This window comes from Pararge aegeria, chromosome 17, assembly GCF_905163445.1.
Source record: "Pararge aegeria chromosome 17, ilParAegt1.1, whole genome shotgun sequence".
Lineage (NCBI taxonomy): Eukaryota > Metazoa > Arthropoda > Insecta > Lepidoptera > Nymphalidae > Pararge > Pararge aegeria.
Genome location: NC_053196.1, coordinates 7248641 through 7272793, shown reverse-complemented (window position 1 = coordinate 7272793; position 24153 = coordinate 7248641). Strand labels below are relative to the sequence as shown.

The window sequence follows — 24153 nt, the reverse complement described above, 5'->3', positions numbered from 1 at the left end:
ATTATGTTTATAATAATAATAGCTGTTAGATATCTTAACAATAGAGTCAAAAGAGTTAAACATAGTTAGAGCTGTACATAAAGCGCTCCTTGCTCCTACCTATTATTTGCAAAACGTTAACGTTTGCTCTAGATAGGTTTTTCATTTTCACTAATATTAAAATTGTAACCTGTGTGTTTTTTTGTATTTGAGTACCTAGTTAGTAAGTTACGTAGTTATGTTGGTAAAACCAGAACAAGACAAATAATAATTCGATATCTATTAAATACAGTAATTAATATATACCTAAATGAAATACTACAAGCACCAACGTTTATAATAAAGTTCTGTTTATAGATAGCCCTAGTAAAGTGGCAAAACAATTTGTAAATTTTCCATTGTCTAAGTTTCGCGATCTTATCGAAAATATACAGAAAACATTCAATTTAAATATGCTATCACCGTATATGTTTTGACTAATATAAGTAATTTAAAATAAGTAAATAGGTAAGTATTTGAGTAAGTAAGTAAAGTTTATGTATTAAAACACTGTGACAAACTGGAGTAACAATAATAATAACGAAACGTGAATAGTAAGAACAAAATAATGTACCTACTTGAATAAGTTTACAATATAGTCGGAGTACATGATTATAGTTACATATAATCGTTTATACATATACAGTCGTTTGTACACATACATCCAAATACATAACTATAGGCGCACCCAGCGCTATGTTCTCTCGCTCACATGCTTGCAATAGTCGTGGTAACAGAGTCGAAATCACCTTACACTTTTGTTTGCGGTACGAAGTTACGTGGGATAATCAAGACTGAATCTTATTCGCTCAGTATACAGCTAGTATCAAAGTGAATTAACCGGGGTCATACTTACAGATAAAAGTGTCACGGGTCCCACAGATGAGTTTAATCACACAAATGTTATCCGTCAACAAAAACACAAGAGATTTGATGCAGGCGCTGCACAAGTCGGCCGTTAACCCGGCTGGCTGGCTGCGTTTCGAAAACTTCGCAGCGTAACGTTTAGTGAATATTCAAAAATAGACCGACGGACTCTGAAACACGCGCGACTCACGTATATACGTTCCGACACTTCGTAATGGACACGAGAAGGGTGGCAATGTGCGTGCCGACGGGGGTGTCTTTGCGAAAATTGTGTTCAAAAGTTTCCAGTACACAAAGTTGTGATCGAGAGACAGGGCTCAACGCGGCAGTAGCGCGGCAGCCCCGCGACGTTCGGAACTCGACTGGCGCCTCCGACCGCTCCGCACCGCACGTCACCGAAGACACCCACACAAGCCCAGCGCGCACACACAGATCGTGCCCACGACTCCACAGTCCACACACACGCAGCCAGAAACTGATAAACAGCTTAAAAACACAACCCGATGCAACTGCACTTATAAACATATCCCGCTTTCCTGCCGACACGAACTTGTATTCGACCCAGACGCGATACAGATATCAGCTGTTATCGCAATCTATTGTAATAAATCCTGAGAGGTTCATGCAAACATAAGAAGTACAGTTAAGTCTATTAATGACCGGAGCATGCCAGAGTTGCCAACTTACCTACGACAACGTGACATTTAACTTCTTTTAACAAAAAGAATAACTCTGCAGTCATTGTTATTTTCATTTGAGAATCGTAACGTAATCATGTGTGAAGGATACACTGAGTAATCCAACTTTCCCCACCCCAATAACTCAGATTACAAAAAAATTCCAATTTTTGCAATTCCGCCATGTGCAACAACGGATTACCGATCATGAATTGTTTGTGATTTCCCTTCCTTACCAACAAAGGAGGAGTCACTATGCAATTCCGGTACGATTCCGCAAAGAAAACGATATGAGGTGTGGGTTTAATTTAACTGCCATATCCCTAACAGTTAGTTAAGCCCACTGTCATAAGTTGACCTACATCAGGTGAGAATGCAGTTAAAGATAAAATATTGTACTGTAATAAAAAAAATAAAAAACCACGATGTCCTGCACTCTTATAGGGTCGGACTGGATTTTCTGTCAGTTGTTGGCTGCAGTTAGGAATTTGGTCCCTATGCCTCAGAGAGAGGAGCCTCGGGCGACTGATTTGAGGTATCGGTCGCCTGACGAGAAACGTCCTCGAGTCGGGAGGCGCACCGAATGTTCCTGGTACGCCTCTGACGGAGTTTGGAGACCTCGGAAAGGTCCCCCTGTGGAGGGTCTGCCTCGGCAGACGCCGCTGGCTGTTATGTGTAAGATTGCGCAAGTGTTCCCGTGTCCCAGTCACCAGGCGACGAGTAGGAACATCGCTGGGTTTTAGTGGGTATTCTGGCCGCTTTATGCCGGTGAGTCCCACATACCCCTCGGGAAACAGCGCAGCTTCGGATGCGCTGTTTCCGGTGGGGATGCATAAACGCATTTCCCAGCGTTAAAAAAAAAAAAAAAAAAAAAAAATGCCTCAGAGAGGATTTTAATCCCTCGGTCCAGATCCTAAAACTACCACTACCAATGGAATAGTGGTGGGTTTTGAGTTTTAGAGCTATACCTACCCTACTCCCTCATACGAGAATGGGTTTAAGAGCACAGACCTATGACAAAGCAGGTCTGTGCCAATCAGGGGGACGTAACTATTAACGTCTACGCTAATAGTGATAAATGATGATCTAAAAAGTTGTGCAATTCTACGTTATTGCACACAAAAATCACCAAAATAGGTAAAAAAAAATCCTGTCCGTCATGTGTAAAACCCGAAAACACTCTAACTTGTGAAAAAAATCCATTATTTGAGTGAAATTTTTTTTTTTTTAATTCTAATCGACGATTGTAGGTCACTGAATGCGAATGATTAATTAATTCAGTGTAGTTTAATTGCAATTAATAAAAAACGAAAACTACAAGACTGTATATCTATATATATCCATGTAAAATTAACATGGATGGTGATATATCTATATCTATAGATATTATGTACATTTATTCCACCAGGGGCGCTTGTGCAGTACCTTCCTAGTACAGCTGTTTTTTCGGCAACTAATTTTGAACGACTTATGTTTTTTTTTTTTTCAACATTTGATAATTAAATGAGCATTATGAGTCGTGCACTTTTGGATTTTCCAATTTTGAATATATTTTACAATCAGTCAGCATTCAGGGATCTTATTACAAGATGTTGCATCACGAAATACGAGACTTTAATCAAGCGGACACAATCCGTAACCTTCCGGCTAACATACAAAGAATAATTCTTACAGTAGCATTATTTTCATCATCATCATAAACTCTTTAACAGTACACTGCTAGACTAAAAGTCTCTCATCACCACGCTGGGCAGACAGGTTGGTGATCGCAGTAAATGGAAGTATCAGCACAAAGGACGCTGCTGCGGTCTCCGTTATATTCCCTTAGTCGCCTCGTACGACACCCGCGGAAAGAGGACCTCCTCCTCCACCTCACGACAAAATTATCATATGTTAAGCTAAATCCATGTTCCATTTTTTACTTTAGGATTTCGAGAGGATTACGACGAGAGGTATGCCTCAATTTGAATAGTGATACTAAGTCACGGGTCATGTGATATGATATCACTCCACTATCATGAAGAAGAGATACTTTAGAAAGTGAACTAAATCAGGGAAGTAAACTACGAGAGTAAAGGTGGATAAATAATAAACAAAATAAATACACACATCGCCATCTAGCCCCAAAGTAACCGTAGCTTGTGTTTTGGGTACTAGGATAGCTGATGAATACTTTTATGAATATAATACACATAAATACTTATAATATACAGATAAACACCCAGACCCCGGAAAACATTCACGTTCATCACACAAACATTTTTCTAGTTGTGGGGATCGAACCCACGGCCTTGGACGCGGAAAGCAGGATCACTGCCGCCAACAGGATGTAACAAACACGTGAAAAAATTTGTAATGGTTCTCTTCAATAGTGTAATTTAAATTTCAGTTTCTGACAATTAAGGGATATACAAGGAAATTCGTTGTTATTTAGAGAAAAGACGTATAGTATAATAATTATTTATTATTTAGAGAACTTTACTACAAGCCAGATCCAGGGTCTTCATAAACCTCACAATAAAAAGGTTATATTGAAGTTTATAAAGCAGACCTTGAAGCAGTGTTCTCTCTATTCCCGAATGAAACAAAACCACAAAGAAATTTCACGGGTTTTGATTATTTTATAGCTCAGGGAGTCTCGAGACCCGTTCAAAGTAATAAAATAACATCTGCCACGTAAATAAAACGTTTTATAGGTGTTCTTGTAACCGAAACACAACTGTGAAAATTCTTGAACCAAACATTATCAGAGAATACTGAGTGTAGTTATGTTGTTTTGTGTTGAAATTCTAGGTTCATGGTTTGATTTCAGTCGTTTCATTTTATTATTATCGTAAAATAGCAGGAGACGATAACACAGGCTAGAAAATCTGAATTGCCCATTTTATTAAATACGATTAAAGTAAATGCATTTTCTTGCCACAGTCGTAAGTTACGTCGTAAAAATACAAAAATATAATAAACTTAATAGAAAAATACTCACATGTATGAAATCCATCAAATTTCCGCACAGCATGGAAATTACCTGAAATAAAAAATACTATCGGAAAATTTATAATGCAAACAAATGAAACATAAACTCAAAGTAGTAAGCAGCCTATAAAATACTTGTACCAAAAAGTATATTGCAAAATCACTGTTTATGGAAACATGAGGTTAACCAAATATTTTTTACACATTTTCCACATGTAAGGGATTTGCAATGAAATCACGTGTTCCTTGTAAAACTTTTCCCCGACAGGTTCCGTAAACTTTTTGTTTCTATCGATTTTATTCGACTTGGTATGACTTCGATACCTTGATTGAGCCTTTATCTGTGTCCCTTGAGGTTTAAAGCTCTCAAATAACTACATCTGTACCAGGCGCTGTTTACAGAACAGATAATATATATTTCTACACTTAATAAAATTGTAACAAATGTAGTGAATTGATTATCAACAATTTGTATTTAGATACAGCGTATATTAAAACAAAAAGTTTTGATAATCTATAACAGTCCAAAGCTGATTAATTGGCAAATCTTTTTTGCCAATTAATCAGCGTTAGCAGCCTTATTCTGATCTGCCTTCACCACACAGCACTAAGGTTTATAGGTGAATTTAAGTAACATTAGTAGGTATAAGTACACACATACCTATACATGATTCTTATCAAAGATGCGAATACTGGAATAACGCCATAAGTATGAAAGTTTTCTTCTGACCTATAAATAAGCCGTTTAATAAATAGAACACTAAAATTGGAACATACTGCAAACTGCAACATGGTTAATTTATAGGTATTTTTTTTTTACAAATTCTACCGCATCAGAATTCCAGCCAACATCGAGATGAGAAAGAAACAGTACTAGTTGGCAATGCTTGAATCGTTTATCATTCAACCAGAGTTCGTTGCCAACATGAATCGATCCTTATCTATAGATATCAACAACGGCATATGTCCTATTGAATGTAACATACATAAACGGGTGGATTGCAATGACGAATTCTTGAAAATAAACCAAAAGTTTTGAAAGAAGGTATAGAAGTATCCATTGCGTAAAATTTATACGCTTGTAATCATCGGTCGGTAACGCCTATCGAAACTGTAACGTCGGAGTAAAATGGACTTTAAAAAAAGGTAACAAAGCTCAAATTGATTCATATTTCTACAGCAGAATCTTTTTAAAAAGAAAAGATAACAGAATTTTCAACACTAAAATGAATTGCAATAGGGCGGTTTCGATTTTTCGTTACAGTGTTCTGGTACTCAACTGACTGTCCTATTGCAAGTATGCTAAGCTTACTGATTCCACAATCATTTTCTGTATCGAGATATGATTAAAACTAAATGCAATCTCTGGCACTGGAAATCTTGTCACGACGCGAAGATGTGTTACGATATCGTAGTTTAAGGATGTCCGATGAATTGTTAATGTGTATTGAAAAGTATTTTCGCGTATTCAATCGTAGATGAGCTATATGTGACACTGGAAAACCACGAGCGGGAAGATACGTTCTTATCGAAAGATTTATTTTATAGACATTGTATAATATTAGAAAAGCTTTAAAAAAAAGGAACGTAACATTTAAATCAGATCTGCTAAGATACGAGCGGTGGTAGCCCAATGGTTAGGGCTTCGGCTTCCCATTCGAGGGGACTGAGTTTGATCCGCACACGCATCTAACTTTACAAAATTATGGGCGTTTTTAATTTAAAACCTTTTATTACAATACCCCTTGCTTTAACGATGATGTTAAACATCGTGAGGAAACCTGAATATCTGAGAGATGTTCTGGAGTGTGAAGTCTACCAATCCGCGAAACCAATACCTACCATTGACGACAGCCTAAGCCCTTCTCACTCTGACAGGAGCCCATACTTTTTAATGGGCCGGTAATGTTATGATAGCAATGAATGTAACATGAATAATAATGAAAGCTCCGGCACATCGATGACCGTGAAAACAATGTATTCGTGTCAACCATTGAATAATCCTTGTCGCGAATCGGATTCAAAGATATTATGTTTACATTATGGCAGATATCATAAGTGTCCACCGTATCGTAATGAATAATCATGGGAAAGCCGACCACGCGGGTGCGAGATTAAGCCATTCCGATGTTGGAGTTTAATTGGTTCGTTGATTCGTGACAATGATTGTTGTAATATATTTCCTTGAGCTATAATGGATGTATGAATAACCTTGGGAAGTCCAGACCCAAATAGACTTACATTGAATGTAATTCAAAATGTTTGGTGTTGGGGAATTACTGACGAAGATATCTATGTTTAAAAACCAAAAGGAAGCTGGCAGTCAATTGTCCGAAAGTTTGCAATGACTATGACCAGGTTTTTTTATACTAACAAGACCAAGTAGATGGTAAATGGTAAACTATAGTGCTAAACGACTAAGACACCGGGAGGTATCTTTGCATCGTACGAGTCCATGTAGGACTGCGGTGCATCGATAATGCAGTCTTATTTATATCAAAGTACCCACCAACTCAATGTCATGAACATTGGTTGTACCCACTTTATAAATTTACTGTAACAATAGCCTATAAACACATCGCAGGGCATGCTAGGAACACGTTCTCCAAAGGGCCACCCTGTAGCCCATCAAGGCTTAGTTGTTAAGCTCATGAGGCTGCCACAAAGGCATACACACCCTTCAAACCCGAACATAGCAATAAGCATGGCGGTAGTAGTTCTCCGGATGATCTCTGTCACAAAAAGCTCTACTACTAATATATTATAGTACTAGCTGTTGCCCGCGACTTCGTCTGCGTGTGATTTTGTTTCTTGATGTGGCATTAAATTTAGTTGTAGTTCTAAAAAAAAATTAAAGTATTTAGTATTGCTAAGCCTCAAATGAGGGGTTGGCTGCTGTCCGCTGAGGAGTTCTGTCCTCTATCTCCACCAAACTTTGGGCAAAATTAAACACATATAATAACCTCTAAAGTACAAAAATAATTAATTAAATCGGTTACAATTTGTCGGAGTTATGGCGTAAAATCGGTAAACACTTTCATCCCCTTTCCCAAAGGAACCGAGCTTAATGTCGGGATAAAAAGTATCCTATATTATTTCTAATATCTTCAAGAATATGTATAAAAAGTTTCATGAAGATCGGTTCAGTAGTTTTCGCTTGAAAGCCTAACAAACAAACTTACATTCACATTTATAATATTAGTAGGGATAGGCATAGGGATAGGGATGTGTATTTAGAAATAATTTGATTTAATATAGAAATTCCTCTCCAAATACCTGTCAGGTAGAGATTGCTTTATTAAAAAAAACACCTTGAAAACTCCTAAATAGTTTTTAAGTTTCTGTGTTGTTTCTCTACCTATTTTCTATATTTTCTATTTTGTGTGTGCAATAAAGCATTCAAACAAAAAAAGATATCAATGCGTAATTTTTAAATGACTATGGTCCGGTTGGATAAATAATGCAACATGACAGACCAAAAATTAAAACTAATTCTTAATAAACAAGAGTAGATATGTCTACGTATAAATTCAGCTAATAATGATCTTATGTATTATTAATATTTCCGGACGGTATTTATAAAAAGATTAATTTAAAACTCTTTCGTATACGTAAGGTTAATTATTAAATGAGATACGTTGACGTTGGCCGAATTACTGCGGTTCAAGCTGTATTAAGAAGGGCCATACAGGAGAAATAAGAAGAAGTGAGTGATAATTTTAGTAATCAATTCGTCATCATCTCATTTAATATCCCGCAAAGCATACTTTCCACGCTCCTAGAGAGGTTGACGGGCTGAAATGATTTAACGCATAATTAAAAAAAAAAATCTCATTTTATGGCATCACGTCGAACTAGCCGACTCCCCACTTTAAGCTGGACCTGATTTATGGATGACCCTTAATGATAGCGTTAAAAAAATTATAAAAAGTTTCCGTGAATTTAATGACCATTCCTGTAATTTATATCTGCGGAAATTTATTTGAGCCGTTTTTCAGGTCAGATAATTTTTTTAACCCTTAAAATTTTCCTGCATTTCCTTTTCATAGCTCTGCGAATTTGCACGAAGTTATATACAATTTTTTAATTCATTTTGTTTTAATGTATTTAGAATATAGGAATATTAATATAGGAAAAGAAAACATATTGCAGCTCTTAAGAGGTAGAGTTTCAGAATACTTAACAGTCCTATTAAAAGCAATAAAACTGTTTACAATAGTTAATAGATCTGTTTGTAGCGGTCAATTCACAGTTCATGACTTTGGCGTTCATTCAATAGAATTTTTAAGAATTATCTTTTAACCAATGGGATTTTTGGATGCTCTCTTCCCAGTATGAATGGTATGATGGGAAAACCATGGCTGCTTATGTAAAGTTCAGTTACAGTGCAACCTCTAGAATTGTTGATAAGAGTCAATGAAGAATATAATATATTTTTGTGAACATTATTTGCGAACAACCTCTTTATAACGAATTTTCGACTATCAAAACGAAGACACTGACTCTATTATACCTACTATAGTACGCTAATAGTGAAAAAAACACAGTAGTATACAGTAGTATACTCCTTTAATTCTTTTAATATAAAATCCATGTGAAAATTAGAAGTCTTTGTTTTAACGTGGTGAAGTTTATAATCAAAGCGTAAATCCCTGCTTTTGTAACGTCAAACTTGACGGGAATTTAATATTTGCTATTTATATAAATTTTCAACGCCAATGTTAGTCTAGGAGAGGGTTGCTTGATTACTTGTCCCGCGAAACTGCTCGGTTTCTATGAGATTTTTTTTTATAATTTTAAAATATAAAAGCGCTTGTTTGCTAACCTGTTGATATGTAATGATTCATTAGCCTAGAAGGTTCTTATTCTCTTTTAACATTAAAGACATCTTATGGGTCGTGTGGGCAACATTATTACAATCGTAACGATGCCTGGTAGTTCAACTTATACGGTTTTACTCTAACATGTTAAAACACATTCATAATCATATCAACGAATGGAGGTCTACTGCTGGTCATAAGTCTTTTGTAGGGAGTTCCAAATTCCATGGTCATGTGCCGCTTGCGTAGACGTGGCTCGCCCAACTAGTCAGAGGTCTACCAACGCTGCGTACCCGAGCGTGGTCCCCATTTCAACACATAGCGACCTCAACATCCATCAATATTTCGAACTACGAGTACTACTATGTGCGTGACCCATTGCTATCATCTGCCAATAACCGTTACAGTCCAGCAATCATTATTGGAGCAGCGTTTTTGGTATATATTCTGAAACAATCTCTTCTAGTATTAGTATTCTAGTATTAGTGTGAACAGATAGAGATACAGTTTATAAAATAAAATAGTACACACGGGCCGCGGCAGATTTTTCGTTACTTATAAATGTAAAACGTGGTTATCCTTGCGTTGTGCATAACAGTGTTAAATAAACCCAATTCGTTACAAAATTAAATTAGAACTCAAAATGCCTTATATGCGGGTACTAAAAGGACGTGAAGCGGATGAAATCCAATAAATGGCGTCACTCCTCGCTAAGCGCATTAAAGTTCCGGAAACGTCCTTAAAAGCCAACCAAATACATGAATTTGTAACCAAATTACCTTTAGTAATGGAAACAACTTAATACACCACGATTAACAGTCGGATGTCGCATGCATCAGTAGTCGAGAAGTCTACTGATTCATCATCGGCCGAATAAATGGGCTGAAGCTGAGCAGTTCTCTAATCTTTCAATTTTAGTATCAACTGATTACAGGCCAACTACAACTGCACGAATATGCGCTCAGAAGGAGAACTTACACTGTAGATTAACTCGCTGGTGTAGAGCGTATTGGCAGACTTCCCACACCCTTAAGCAACGTCAATTCACAGGTTATAGCAACTGATATTTGAAACGCAACTAAAAAAATTAGAAGTTGCGTTGCCGGGGATCGACCTCGATCCTCCCGAAAGGGAAGCTGAAGTCCAACGCTGTATGTGACCTCTATCTTTTGCCCGCGGCTTCGCTCACGTTAAGTTCAATTTTTGATTTGGTAAATTTTAACTGCTAACTAAACTTTCATATAAATTTTCATCCCCTATTTTGATGCCTTTGGAGTTGGAATTTTAAAAATTTGTGATTCACGTATTTCTGTATTTTTAATCGAAAACCTAAAATCAAAGTTTCATGGGTGAAACTTGAAAATTAAATTGATAAATGAAGGATTTGAAACAAACTTTCATCCCCCATTTAACCCTCCTAGGGATGGAATTTTTCGGATGCCTACGTTGAAATTACTATCTGTGTGGAAAATTTCAGCCCGATCCGTCAAGTGGTTAGAGTTGTGCGTTGATAGATCAGTCAGTCAGTCAGTTAGTCACCTTTGCCTTTTATATATATAGATAAGCTTTCACTGTTGAAACTAAACGCAATCAAGCAAGCTTATTACGGGTTAAAAAGAATTGGTTCAGGGCTACAATTCGAACATTCGAACGTACGAATATAACTGGGCTAAAATTGATGTAATTAAACTTTGTTTTCTAAGCGAACAGTGAATATTAGTTTTAATGTAAAAGTATAGCTAGGTTGCCAAGGTACATACTAATTTGTGGAATACCTACTACAGAAACCTAAATCGCTGAGCGGTACGACTTTATCGGTAGTGTCTTCTACCATACCATTTATGTGTGTTTAAAATCCATATTAATATTATAACTGCGAAAGGAATTGAACCTGCGACTCTGGCAATCGCGGCCTGAGCGCTTTGACCACTAAGCTACGGTACAGTCTTATTGCGACTGTAGCGCCATCTAGTAGGAAACATTGTAGTTTCGATCTACTTTCACATTACAATTAGAAACTTTAAACAAGAGATGACACATTGCTTTTTCACAATTTTATAATTTTTAATAGTGTGTTTACCTAAACTTGGAGTAAATATCAATTTTATAAGTTTCAAATGCATATAAAAATTTTCGGAACCGCCAGCATTTAAAACTGCGACTCTCGGGTAATCGCGGCCTGAGCGCTTTGACAACTAAGCTACGGCTCTCCTTTTGCCGATGCCGAAACTAGTATAGTATATAGTAGTCGTATAGTAGTCGGTGGTTTTTATGTTATTTTTCAAACTTATCGTGTCATTACGTGCGATTCCATGAAAATAATAATTATCGCAATCGTCTCTTGTACTAGAACTGATTTAATAAGGGCCGAAATAAATAACGTCTATTAAGGGATCTCAGTTTACAAGGCTGTAGAAGTTTCAATTAGAAACAATATCCTTTAAACAAATTATTGTAATTTGCCAACGCCCGAGCAAGACTATGTCAGTGTTTAAATTGAATAACAAACATCCGTTTTTGTTACATAAACCAAAATTTTAACAAGCAGTGGCAAAGCTAACTGATGGCTTTTGGGACAGGGAAAATTGAGTGTAGTAAAAACACCTACTACATACGGAGCGAAAATCAGCACCAACTCTTAGAGATATCCCTGGGTTTATATTATAAATTCGAATATGATTTCGGTGGTTTCTCAATAAAAGCAATAGATTGACTTTGCTGTTAATGTCATAACGATAATAATAATAGGAGAGACTTGTAGTTTTATGTCGAAAAAAAACAATCAACTCATAGGAGTTGAGTGTTTTTTTGCGCACTCAATAACTATTCTATTCATGATAAAATTGCAAAATGGAATGTGATGAAATTTGTTATTAGAAAATAATATAGAGAGTCTCTAATCTAAGATAGATTAGAGACTCTCTATATTATTTTCTAATGTCAAAGATTGTTGGCTCGCGCTTCCTTCGTAGAGAACTAAACGATATTTGGTATTAGGGTATCTGAGATTAGATTATATGTGAAAGTAAGATTACTGGTTCGTGCTTTTTTTACGCAGCGACATAAATGTGGAACTAAACAGAGCTTTGTGTTTCACAAGTGGGATATAAATATTAATAACTCACAGTAGCGAAATAAACGATATTTGGTATTAGGGTATCTTAGATTAGAGACTCTCTATGTTATATTATATGTGAAAATAAGATCACTGGTACGTGCTTTTTCACGCAGCAACATAAATAGGGAACTAAACAAAGCTTTGCCTTTCACTAGTAGAATATAAATATTAATAACTCACAGTAGAGAACTAAACGATATTTGGTATTAGGGTATCTTGGATTAGAGACTCTCTATATTATATTATATGTGAAAATAAGATCACTGGTTCGTGCTTTTTCAAGCAGCAACATAAATAGGGAACTAAACGAAGCTTTGCCTTTCACTAGTAGAATATAAATATTAATAACTCACAGTAGAGAACTAAACGATATTTGGTATTAGGGTATCTTAGATTAGAGACTCTCTATATTATATTATATGTGAAAATAAGATCACTGGTTCGTGCTTTTTCAAGCAGCAACATAAATAGGGAACTAAACGAAGCTTTGCGTTTCACTAGTAGAATATAAATATTAATAACTCACAGTAGAGAACTAAAAGATATTTGGTATTAGGGTGTCTTAGATTAGAGACTCTCTATATTATATTATATGTGAAAATAAGATCACTGGCTCGTGCTTTTTCAGGCAGCAACATAAATAGGGAACTAAACGAAGCTTTGTGTTTCACTAGTATGATATAAATATTACTCATAGTAGAGAACTAAACGATTTTTGATATTAGGGTATCTTAGATTACAGACTCTCTATATTACATTATGTGTAAAAGTAACATAACTTGGTCGTGCTTTTTTCACGCAGCTACGTAAAAAGGGAACTAAATGATGCTTTGTGTATAATTAGTAGGATACAAAAACTTGTGTAAAGCTGCATATATAAAAGTTTCTTGTAAAAATTGGTAGTGAAATGTACTCTGCAACAATTGACATAAAAAATTGAGAAAGCAAAGTAAGTGGAAAAACTTAGTAAACCGTTTCGAAATTGCCATCGCTTGACCACTGTACCTAGTTTCGCCGACATAAGTTGTGACGAAAACAATATAGCATTTGTATTGCACTGCTTGGAAAAGTATTTTACGGGGATTTCCATTTTCCAAATCCTATGCAACTTGTGCCCAATAATATAAGCGGAATATTGCATATGTAACATATCTTCTGATATTATGCCCCGCACGGCGACAAACTGTTTCCAACAAATTACCAACATTTGTGCGGCGCTCGACTCTTAACACACAATTTGTAAAGCCAACCCAATGTGAGACACGGAATATGGAAAAGCAAATACTAATATATTTTCAATTTTACATTTTGAAGACTTCTCCTCCACTACCGGTTTAAAATGCATATTCTACTGGACAAGCGAGTTATTTCTTTAAGACTCTACAATTAACAATATCGTTTTTGACGAACTCCCTGGCGCAACAGCGAGCGCTGTGAATTTAAGTAGAGGTCCCGGTTTCTATTCACGGCAGGGACAATTTGGGAATTTAAAATTTCTGAATTTTCTCTGGGCTGGTCAGGCTAGGTAAGCCACTTATCACCAATTGAGATTGCAGTCAAGAGATAACTTGAAATGCAAGAAAAAAAAAAATGGTGATGGTTTTGCACACTAACCAATTTAGTTGACGAATTTCTTCGTTACTAAGGAACGATTAAGGGAATTTAAAATTTCTGAATTTTCTCTGGTCTGGTCAGGGATATGGGTTTAATATAGCTGCCATACTCCCGTACAGGTAAGCCAGCTTACATCTTAGCCTGCATGATAACTTACCACCAATTAAGATTGCAATCAAGGGATAACTAGAATGGACGGAAAAAAAACTCATAGATGATCTTTCCACACTAACCAATTTGGTCGAAGCATTTCTTCGTAACTAAGTATACAATTATTACAACGATTCGAATGTCTAGGTCGATAACCACAAGCGATGCCATTATAAACTTAAATTGATAATCTAGAACTGTTAATTAAACAGCTAAACACACAAGAGTCAGATATGCTAATATGCTATACAACCCATTCGCAGATTATGCGGTATGGCTTACACTACGTACTATCTGTTACTAACAAATTACCAACAGCTGTGTAACCGCATAATCCGCAATTTGGAAAGCTTGCGCAATCACAAGACATTCAACAAAGAGATTAAATCAGACACTGCGAGAACAATTACAGCATTAGCCATCTAGATGCCGTCTATTCTTTCCTAGCTTTGCCCAAGCCCGGCAACCGACCCACCACATCACTGAGCCCGCCCGCGCTGTTACTTCGTTTTTCACATATTTTTCTACGTCCCTTTTACCAAGTATTATGAAAATTAAGGCAATTAAGCCCTGAATTCCTCAATTGATTTAGGTTATATGAATAATTTCGACCTGCGTCTGTTTAGAAGTGTTGAATCAACTACATATAAACCTTCACGATATGTTAAATTTATATGGTATCATGTGCGACGACTGTGACAATCTGTCGTTTATCAAATCTGAATTGCATTTGCCGAAACTTATTTCAAGACAATATTTGATAAACGTATATTGAACTCTGAGACTTCGACTTAAGGATTATTTTTGTATAAATGAAACACTTGCAAGTTGTTCAAACGTCGCGTATACCGGATGTAAAATTTTCCACGGTTGCTTCAGGATTGTTCGGAATTGCGGGCTTTCGTTCATTCACGAATGTATTTTTAGAGTTGCGCCCGTTGCGATTCATGCGAGACATATGGAATTGGGTGGCCGACCTCTAGAGTAACACAAACAAACAAGTGATCGATACCGATCCTGACAGCCTTTCAATAGGTTTTTCCGGTGATTTATTGCTTACCTAGTTCTAGCTACGAAATTAAATATTAGATATTTATTAAGTTTACTGTACTCTCTTGCACTCTCGAGCCAGCCTAATACTGATCAGCCCGAGTCTTGAATACCGATTCAAGAACCAAAAAGCGTAAATAGTCCCTTGATTTCTTCTACTGACAAGACTTCTACTGAAAGATGGCCCATCTTTGCCTCCCAGTCATTTTTATCTACTCCTAGGTAAAATACGCTAGACATTAGAGAGTTACTAGAGTGTTTGTCTTCTTTGAGTAATTTATATTTGAATTTTTATATACCTCACATACGAGTAAGTTATCTCAAAAATAGGTTCGAAACTTTAGACTTTGTATTATTTATTGATCTCTCATAATCCTTATCCGTAAATTATAAAACCATTGACTCAGCGTACTCAGAAGCTGTAAAGCTGACTTTGTAACGTTAATGACTCAATTTTTCCAGCTCTCATTTTCTCGGGAAATTGAAATGTTTTTCGTATTATTCATTTGGTCGACTGATTTTCCTTTACCGAACTACTATATTTTGTGGTTGATTGATTTTAACGAATAAATAATCCCCACAACTTTAAAGTATATAGTAGTACCTATCCGTTTTATAGGTCACCCAGGGTGAGAGGGAAAATTATAAAGATAAGTTAGTATTCAGTCCTTGTTGCAGGTTCACGCACACAATAAAAGTAAAATAAATTAGCCAGTTTGCGTTGTGCGCTTACGTGAATTCGTTATTTACTAATTATATACTGATCATCTAGTTAATAGAAAGTGTTATTCTGATATGAATGAACATTTGTTCTCTTGGTATGGACGACATTTAACTGAAAAACTAAGAAGCAGAAATATCCAAATGGAGTAAATAGTATAGAAATCTAACCGTAATGTATAACCGGATGCGTTTTATTGGCGTGTACAAAGTGCTGACTGAGAGACGAGTGTTTGGTTTGGTCGGCCGGTAAAAGACGTCACGTGGAATTATACCGTAACAAATACAGAAGCGTTACCACGGAGAGCAGTTCGTGACGGTCGACTTATCAAACACGTCAGATCATTCAACCAATGGACGTCCACAGCTGGACTTAATTCTGTTTTAGCGATTTACAAAATCCGCGGTATTGTGCTGTTTAAGTCAAGCGACCCCCTGCGGCGCGTTTGATAAAGTTTGACTACCTAACAGGGACTCGACCAACGTTGCTTTTCTCATGCGGGTCGCCACTCAAACTTAGTAACAAACTGACCATCGGGGTAGGAGCTGTCGCCACTTTGGTTCTTATCTACTCGAGCTCCGAGCATAGAGATGTGCGTGGCCGAGCTTTTCTCTTTCAGAGCATTTCGACACGCAAAGTGACCATCATATGTGCGTGCACTTCATACATGCACAAAAGCACTGCATACCCTAAAATTTATATTATAACTCGAACAGGAGGAGGAATTTTGCTGTATGCATACCCTGGTAAAAAAACCCAGTGCACACCACTGCATATGTGACATCATAGTCAAATCAGAAGCGGATAAACCGATTTAAATATATTTTCGTTTAGAGTCAAATTAGTATTCACATTTTCTCTATATCTCGCAGAGCGCTTACAGCCTTCGTCGTGAATAAAAGCGGTCGATTAGCAAAAAGAGATGTTCTAAGACTGACTGATGACCTTGAGCGATGGAGAGCAATATGGACCTCAATCCCTCTTTCCACTTTGGCTTTAATTAGTAACTGTCTCCAGAGAGAGAAGGCAGTTGCCCAAAATAGGTTAAACATTAATTGGGATGATTATTATAACCCGATTAGATACTACGGAAGTAAAAACAGCTCCCGGCCACAAGTTCGTCTCAAAGTTTTTCATTTTTACGTACAAGTACCAACTTGAAGCTTTGGATTCGGTGGATCGTCGCGCCAGGAGAATTATAGGCGACAATTCGTTAACGCAGGCGAAACTACATAGTCTCCAGCACCGACGCAATGTTGCCTGTTTATCGGTTTTTTACCGGATATACTTCGGTGAGTGTGCTCAGGAACTTCACAATCTTGTTCCCCCTTCCCCGTTTTACCACAGAACAGCGAGACACCGAGAGCGGTGGCATCCTTATGTGGTTGATATCCCATCAACACGCACGAAACGTTTTTTATTCACGTTTCTGATACGTGCCGCTAAGATGTGGAACGCCCTCCCGGTAACTGTGTTTCCTGCCACGTATAATTTAAGTACCTTCAAGGCTAGAGTGAATAGGCTTTTTCTAGGCAAGCGTGCTCCAACCTAGACCTCATCATTGCTTTCTAACGGGCATGATTGTCGTCAAACGCTGGCCTATCGTTAATAAAAAAAAAAAAAAAAAATGTCTATGGATGACTAAAATTAATAGGGATCTCTAGATACTATCGATACCATCTATTAATGGGAAATCTATCCTATGCCCGCGCCTTGGATGGATGACGTAAAGCTCGCTAATTTTATTACGTGAAGCCTACGGAAATACAGTTTGCGCACGATACGGGTTTTAATTAAAAAAATACTATGTCTCAGGTTACCTTTTCATGCAGAAAGATTCTTGTTATGATGGTATAACTTTTTGTTTATGTTTTGCGCTTACCTGTTATCTTAAGTTTAAGGATTTGAATGGAACTTTTTAGGAATACCTAGTCACTGCGTTTAGAGAAATAATTTAATATTATACACAGTTTATGCGATGTAAACTAAGTTTTAAGTTTAAGAATACGGTTATCGCCATCATCTCACAACCGTGTATCTCATGTTATGTACGCATCGTAAGTGCCATCTATGGGCATACTTGAATAAAGATATTTTTGACTTTGGCTTCAGCCGTGGCCAGTTACAACTTTACGTACAAAGACTTGTCGCCAAGCGACTTAGTGTTCCGGTACTATGTGCAAAATTACTAGGACTATGAGTTTCATATATACTTTATAATCAAGGGTTAACTAAGGAAAAAAAAGAATAACGTTTCCTCAGTTACACTTATACATATATACAGTCTTGCAAATTAATCATCGGTTTTCGCAGGTTGTTCTATCAGTTGAAAGAGATCTGAATTTTGGTCGACTAAAAAAAACTATTAGTATTAAGTAATTCCTGTACGCCCACAGTACATATAAATAAATAAACATATACACAATAAACATGTAGATATGTTATAATGGGTACATCTAATACGCCTTCGTCGATTGGATAACTAGGTACTAGGCTAGGTTTTCATAAGAGATTTACTTTTCTTTACCGATCATTAATTATAATAAGATGAAAACACAATCTATTGACATAATACGATGCCATAACAAATTCCTCATTGCCCTCAGGTAAAGGTATACTCTTTGTACTTATATATATAAAGTTGTAGTATCTACCTATAAACTAAGTAATACGCACACGGATTAAAAGAAATGATAGAAATAAAACGAAGCAATTTAAAATTAAACATATCCGGAGATATTCTAAAACCACCAGATTGTTTCACCAACCGTGCCCTCTAACCGTGCCCTCCACCCGTAATCTTGACAAATTTAATGAAGGTATGTTTTGAGTTTTTCTACGCTTCTTGTTTCACTAAAGAATTATTTCTTATTTATCTTTAACCGTTTCACGAAGATTTTTGTTAGAGGTGATGGTTGCAGATAAATGGAGAAAATCCCGCTTCCGAATAATCTCTAATCAGAATATTGAATAGAAGTTATTGGTTTTCAAATTCAAAACTTCTTTATTCATGTAGGCCTATTATCACAGGCACTTATGAAGCATTTATACATATAATATGTTACATAATTGTAAAGGTTATTTGGCCTTAATAAGGTACAGCTGATTTTAGTGTTGTCACATCCTATTTTTTGATAAATCTTTGTACAGGAACTTATTTATTTATTTTTAATAAATGTTTGTGTTTGTTTCTGAGAAAACAGTCATAGGACAAAAGTATTCAAATCATGAATATCTTACTAACTGATAACCAACACTCCATTTTCGAGGATACTCTTTCCAGCTGGCCTTGTAACACAAGTGTAACTAACGCATGTAACACACGTGGCTTTACTGTTCTGTATACAAGGTCTCCGTCTATATTCTGTTGTAGTCTTTACCGTATTTATAATAAATAAATAAAAATACTACGACAATACACACATCGCTATCTAGCCCCAAAGTAAGCGTAGCTTGGGGTACGCTTACTTTGGGGCTAGATACGATTTGGGGCTTACGTGTGGGTAGGGGTACTAAGATAGCTAATAAATATATTTTTTATTAATATAGTAAACATAAATACTATATATGTATATTATATACAGTTAAACAGCCAGACACTGAAAAACGTAAAACATTTTTTTTTCAGTTATAGGAATCGTACCCACTGCCTTGGACACAGAAAGCAGGGTCGCTGCCCACTGCGCTAACAGGCTGTCTACATATGTGTATGTACCTCCTACATCAAGTTTCAGAGAACATTAATTTATCAGTAGATACATCTCTGTCAGCAGCTATAAGCGGTATTCTGAATGAACTGTTCGTTAATTATCTACTAAGCTGGAAACTATGTGCATTAGCGCGGTGAATCATTAGTCAGAGGTGGCAAATAAACAGCGTAGCGCCACATCTATTAGTTTAGTTCAGCCGTTGTACGTTAACAGTGTCTCTGGGGTATGTGGGTAGTCATGCGAACTAGTAGCTAATTGTCTTCCAATTCCCAGCAATCCATTAGTTTATGATATCAACCAAAGTACCTAGAAGGATAACTTTTTCGTAGCAATCCTCCTAGTATAACTAAAAAGGCAAGAAATAAACGAATAAATGAACGAATGTGTGAATCACGCGTGAATGAATGAATTTATGGTTGAATTTTATTGCATTTTTATTGTACACCAAACTCTTCTCACTTCTCAATAGCTTGGTGTTCTTTCTCTCATTTTTGACGTTCCTTTCTTGCGGTTATTACTGCTAGGATTTTTGCAACTAAGCGTACCTACTGTTGCAAACAAGCTTGTCCAAGTAGTTGTTTTTAGGAGGGCGCCATCTTGGTCATATAATGGTCATTCTACGCTATTTGTACAATGATTTAAGTTAACGAATATCACAACCCAATTCACAGCACAAGTTACTTGAATTGTAGAAGAATTTTTCTTGAATTGTAATGCGTAAAGGTCTGGCTTTTTGGATATTTGAATAAGGAATATTTGATTAGTTGGAACAACTACGCCATTGAATTTAGACATGCTGCATCAAAGGAAATAATAAATACTAATATACTAAATGTACTGCGGCAATATACACATCGCCAACTAGGCCCAAAATAAGCGTAGCTTGTGTTATGGGTACAAAGATAACTGATGATTAATTTTATGAATAATTTTCACAAATTCTTATCATATATAGATAAACACCCAGACACTGAAAAACTTTCATGTTCATCACACAACATTGTCCAGTTGTGGGAATCGAACCCACGGCCTTGGACTCAGAAAGCAGGGCAGCCCACTGCGCCAATCGGCCGTCAAAATAGTTATTACTGTTAACTATATCTCTAACAATGGCTATTAATATGCTTGTGCTATTTTATTCCTACTATAGGTACCCCAATGTGTGTAATCGATCGAATCGAATAGAATCGAGCGGTGTGTGTATTATTTATCTTTTTTTTTTTATTTATTAACACTATTGAGTGATCGTTAAGCCCATCAACCCGCATCGAAGCAGCGTTGTGCGCATATACTCTAATTGCCCCTTCCCTATGAGCAGTGGCGTGCATTGCGTATATGCAAATAAGCAGTGCATACCCTACCCTTAGGGTCTTAAAGAGCCTTCAGATAGGACTATTAAAGTTTTGTAATTAAAAAAACACTAAGTAGAAAATATATGAAAGCGCCATCTAGTAATGAGCGGCCAAACTTCTAGGTCAATTGTCGCTAGACAGGCGCAACCAGCGCGCGCGAGGCGCATAGCGTACAAAATAAAATCTTCTACTTCGTATTTTAATTTTTAGCCGTAAACGCTACAACATTTACCTTTATAAACACGTAAAAATACCTATATTATTATTTAAATCTCATGTTATCGATTGTCAGGGTAAATCAATTATTATGAATCACTCACACACACATATGATGCCTTCTACTGTTGCACAGAAATATCAAATAAAATAAGCACGCCCAAAGAAAGAATCGTTCTGCTAGATGTGTGCGTGCATGTTAGTAGTGTGTGTCGTGTAATGTTATAATCGTGCGCTTGTACTTACAAGATTAGCATCGGTCTTGTGTGAACAGTTTCATTCATAAATTCTTTAAGTGTGGGTGTCTATAAGCACTGCATACGGAAGTGGATAATCAATTACGTGTTTGATTTTTTTATGAATAAAATGATTTGCTTGGTTTGTTATTGTTGTTAACGGTCATTATTCTTTTTTTAGAATTAAAAACATTATTTACAAATGTAAATACCTTTTAGTGTCTTTTAAGAAAATTAAGGAACTAATATTACAGAATTAGTCTTTCGTTTTGTAAATAATCTATGAAAGCAAACGCTGCGCTGTCTAAATTTTGAAAAATGAATAATTTAGGTTTTCCAGGAATCATTGGAAAAGGAGAGAGTCAACAATAAATATGGTTTCTATTTATTGTTTACATATCAAAATAAAATAGCGTTCGTACCCATACTTATAAAAAATTAAAGACATATTTTGACTAATTTCGATTGCAATATTTTCATTAGCATATTCAATCGCTATTATTGTTTACCTTCGAACAATGCTGTATGGCGTTGGTGATAAATAAACGGTTCAAGTGCATAAATTCAGTAATTTATAAAAGTTTGAGTAGTGATAGTTTAATGTGTTAAGGTTAATTTATAGTTTATTCATTCATTTTATAATGAAAGCATATTCGTGCGGTCTTTGTTTGGGTTCAGGGTGCCTGGAAAAAGTACTTAGAGCAAAAATTTTATTTCTATCCCTACTTATATCGTAAAATTAGAAATCATTCGCAAAGGAAGGAGTGTACCTATGTTACAAATATCCCAAAAAAAGGTGATAAAGTAACACGTATGTTTAATAATAAATATTACGAAAACTGTTCTTGGCTAAGCGGCTTTGTACACACCAATCGATTATTTTGCTTTCCTTTTGTTTTATTGTCCAATATACGTAAAGTGTGGAATGATAAAGGATATTGTGATCTTAATAATTTTCATAAAGTCGCTAAAAACATGATATGTTGGAAAAATATTATCATCATCAGTGTGCTTAGAAAATGCTGCCGAATGGTGTGTCATAATTTTGTGACGTAAATCAGGGTATGTACTTTTATTCAATTAGCAGTAGATAGACGATAGTATTAAATCAATCAAAAATATAACTTTCGTAAAGTAATTTGATTATAAACCGACATACCTATCTAAAATCTAAATTTTAATTTTACTTTATGTTTGTGCTGAACACCTTGTGCATACCCTGGGTCCAAGGGCTATGCACGCCACTGCCTATGAGAGTAGGTTTGTACCCAGTAGTGGAATATTATAAGGCTATAATGCTATAATAAAAAAAAACTGTAAAAACATGATTTTTAGAACATATCTAGTTAGTGCTGCCTTAAAAAAAATTAAGGTTAGGTTGTGTGTCGTCTATTAGTCGGTAGAAGACAATTATTTTAAATACAGTTTGTGTTAATACAGGATCAATAAAGTTTTATTTTCATGCTAAAGTTAACAAGCAATAAGCTGAACTCTAAACAAGAAATTGTTTTAATACAATACAACCCACACACGTTGGAACAAAGGTTAAACTTGATACACTGGGAAAAACTTATTTAAGTTATTAAAACTTAGCAAAGCCTAACATATGTATGCCGCAATTCGAAATATAAATTTACTAGTAACTACGTTTATAAGTTTAAAACGTAAGGGTCTAATAAAGTAACTATATAGCAATCAAATAGTAAACAAATAAATTCTTACATAAAACTATTTTACTTAGTAATAGGTGTGTGCTCCTTACGAAATCCCCTTTCTATCTAACTGAAAAACTTCCGTCGCAGTCGGTCCTCTTTCTCACTGTAAAAGTCTAGATTACTCCAAGAAAAACTGTCTGTGAAATTACCGTCAGTATCGTTGCATCCGTTCTCAAGATAAAGTCGGACATTAATCAATACCTATCCTCAGTCAAATTTTAAGGGTAAGCTTTCAGCTTTTTATTCTTTTCTTACAATAACTATTCTTAAGTTTTTTTAAAACTCGTACTGGAGATTTTCTTTATTTTATATCATCTGCATACCCTGTGCATACCCTCTATCCACGCCACTGCCTAGCCTGTAGTTTAATAAAAGATTAAGGGCAAGAATAAAATTATATCATTAACTAGGTATTCAGCACCGTGCAGAAATTTTCAGTGTCTGTGTTTCACTTAAGGTACAATTAAGCGGCCTGCCATGTTAAGTCAAAGTGCCAGAGCACAGTGTGTAACCAAATGTACCTAAACACATCGATGATGACAGATGTCGACGAGATAACACGCACTGGCGCTTATCAAACGAATAATGTTAAAGTTAAAGTTAAATAAAGATTTATTAATAAACAGATCATACAATTGCCGTGTGGTAACGGCAGTGCCATCCTCTTCCCGCGGGTTTCGTACGAAGTGACTAAGGGAATTTCTTAAATATAGTTCAAAGGTTACATACCACGATAATATTTTGGATTTGTTGATATTTCGACCCAGTTTCACCCAGTTCAACTGGGTCGAAATATCATCTACGCTATTTGTACAATGATCCCGTGACTGCGTAGATGCGAGATGTCAAGTTGGATGTCACGGGCAGAATCTGACTACCCGCTTTCGTGTTCTTTTTGTCGGTATTTCACGATCTT

General features: G+C 36.1%; 1 protein-coding gene across 5 annotated transcripts in view; it reads right to left on the bottom strand.

The window, feature by feature from the left end:
• The window catches only part of LOC120630796 (dual 3',5'-cyclic-AMP and -GMP phosphodiesterase 11-like), a 183205-nt gene extending 181970 nt beyond the window's left edge, over positions 1 to 1235 (bottom strand). For all 5 annotated transcript variants that reach the window (XM_039900075.1, XM_039900076.1, XM_039900077.1 and 2 more), the window contains exon 1: positions 875 to 1235. The gene's annotated coding sequence lies outside the window, so the exon portion shown is untranslated. The remainder of the gene's footprint in view (positions 1 to 874) is intronic.
• Between the last annotated feature and the right edge of the window lie 22918 nt (positions 1236 to 24153).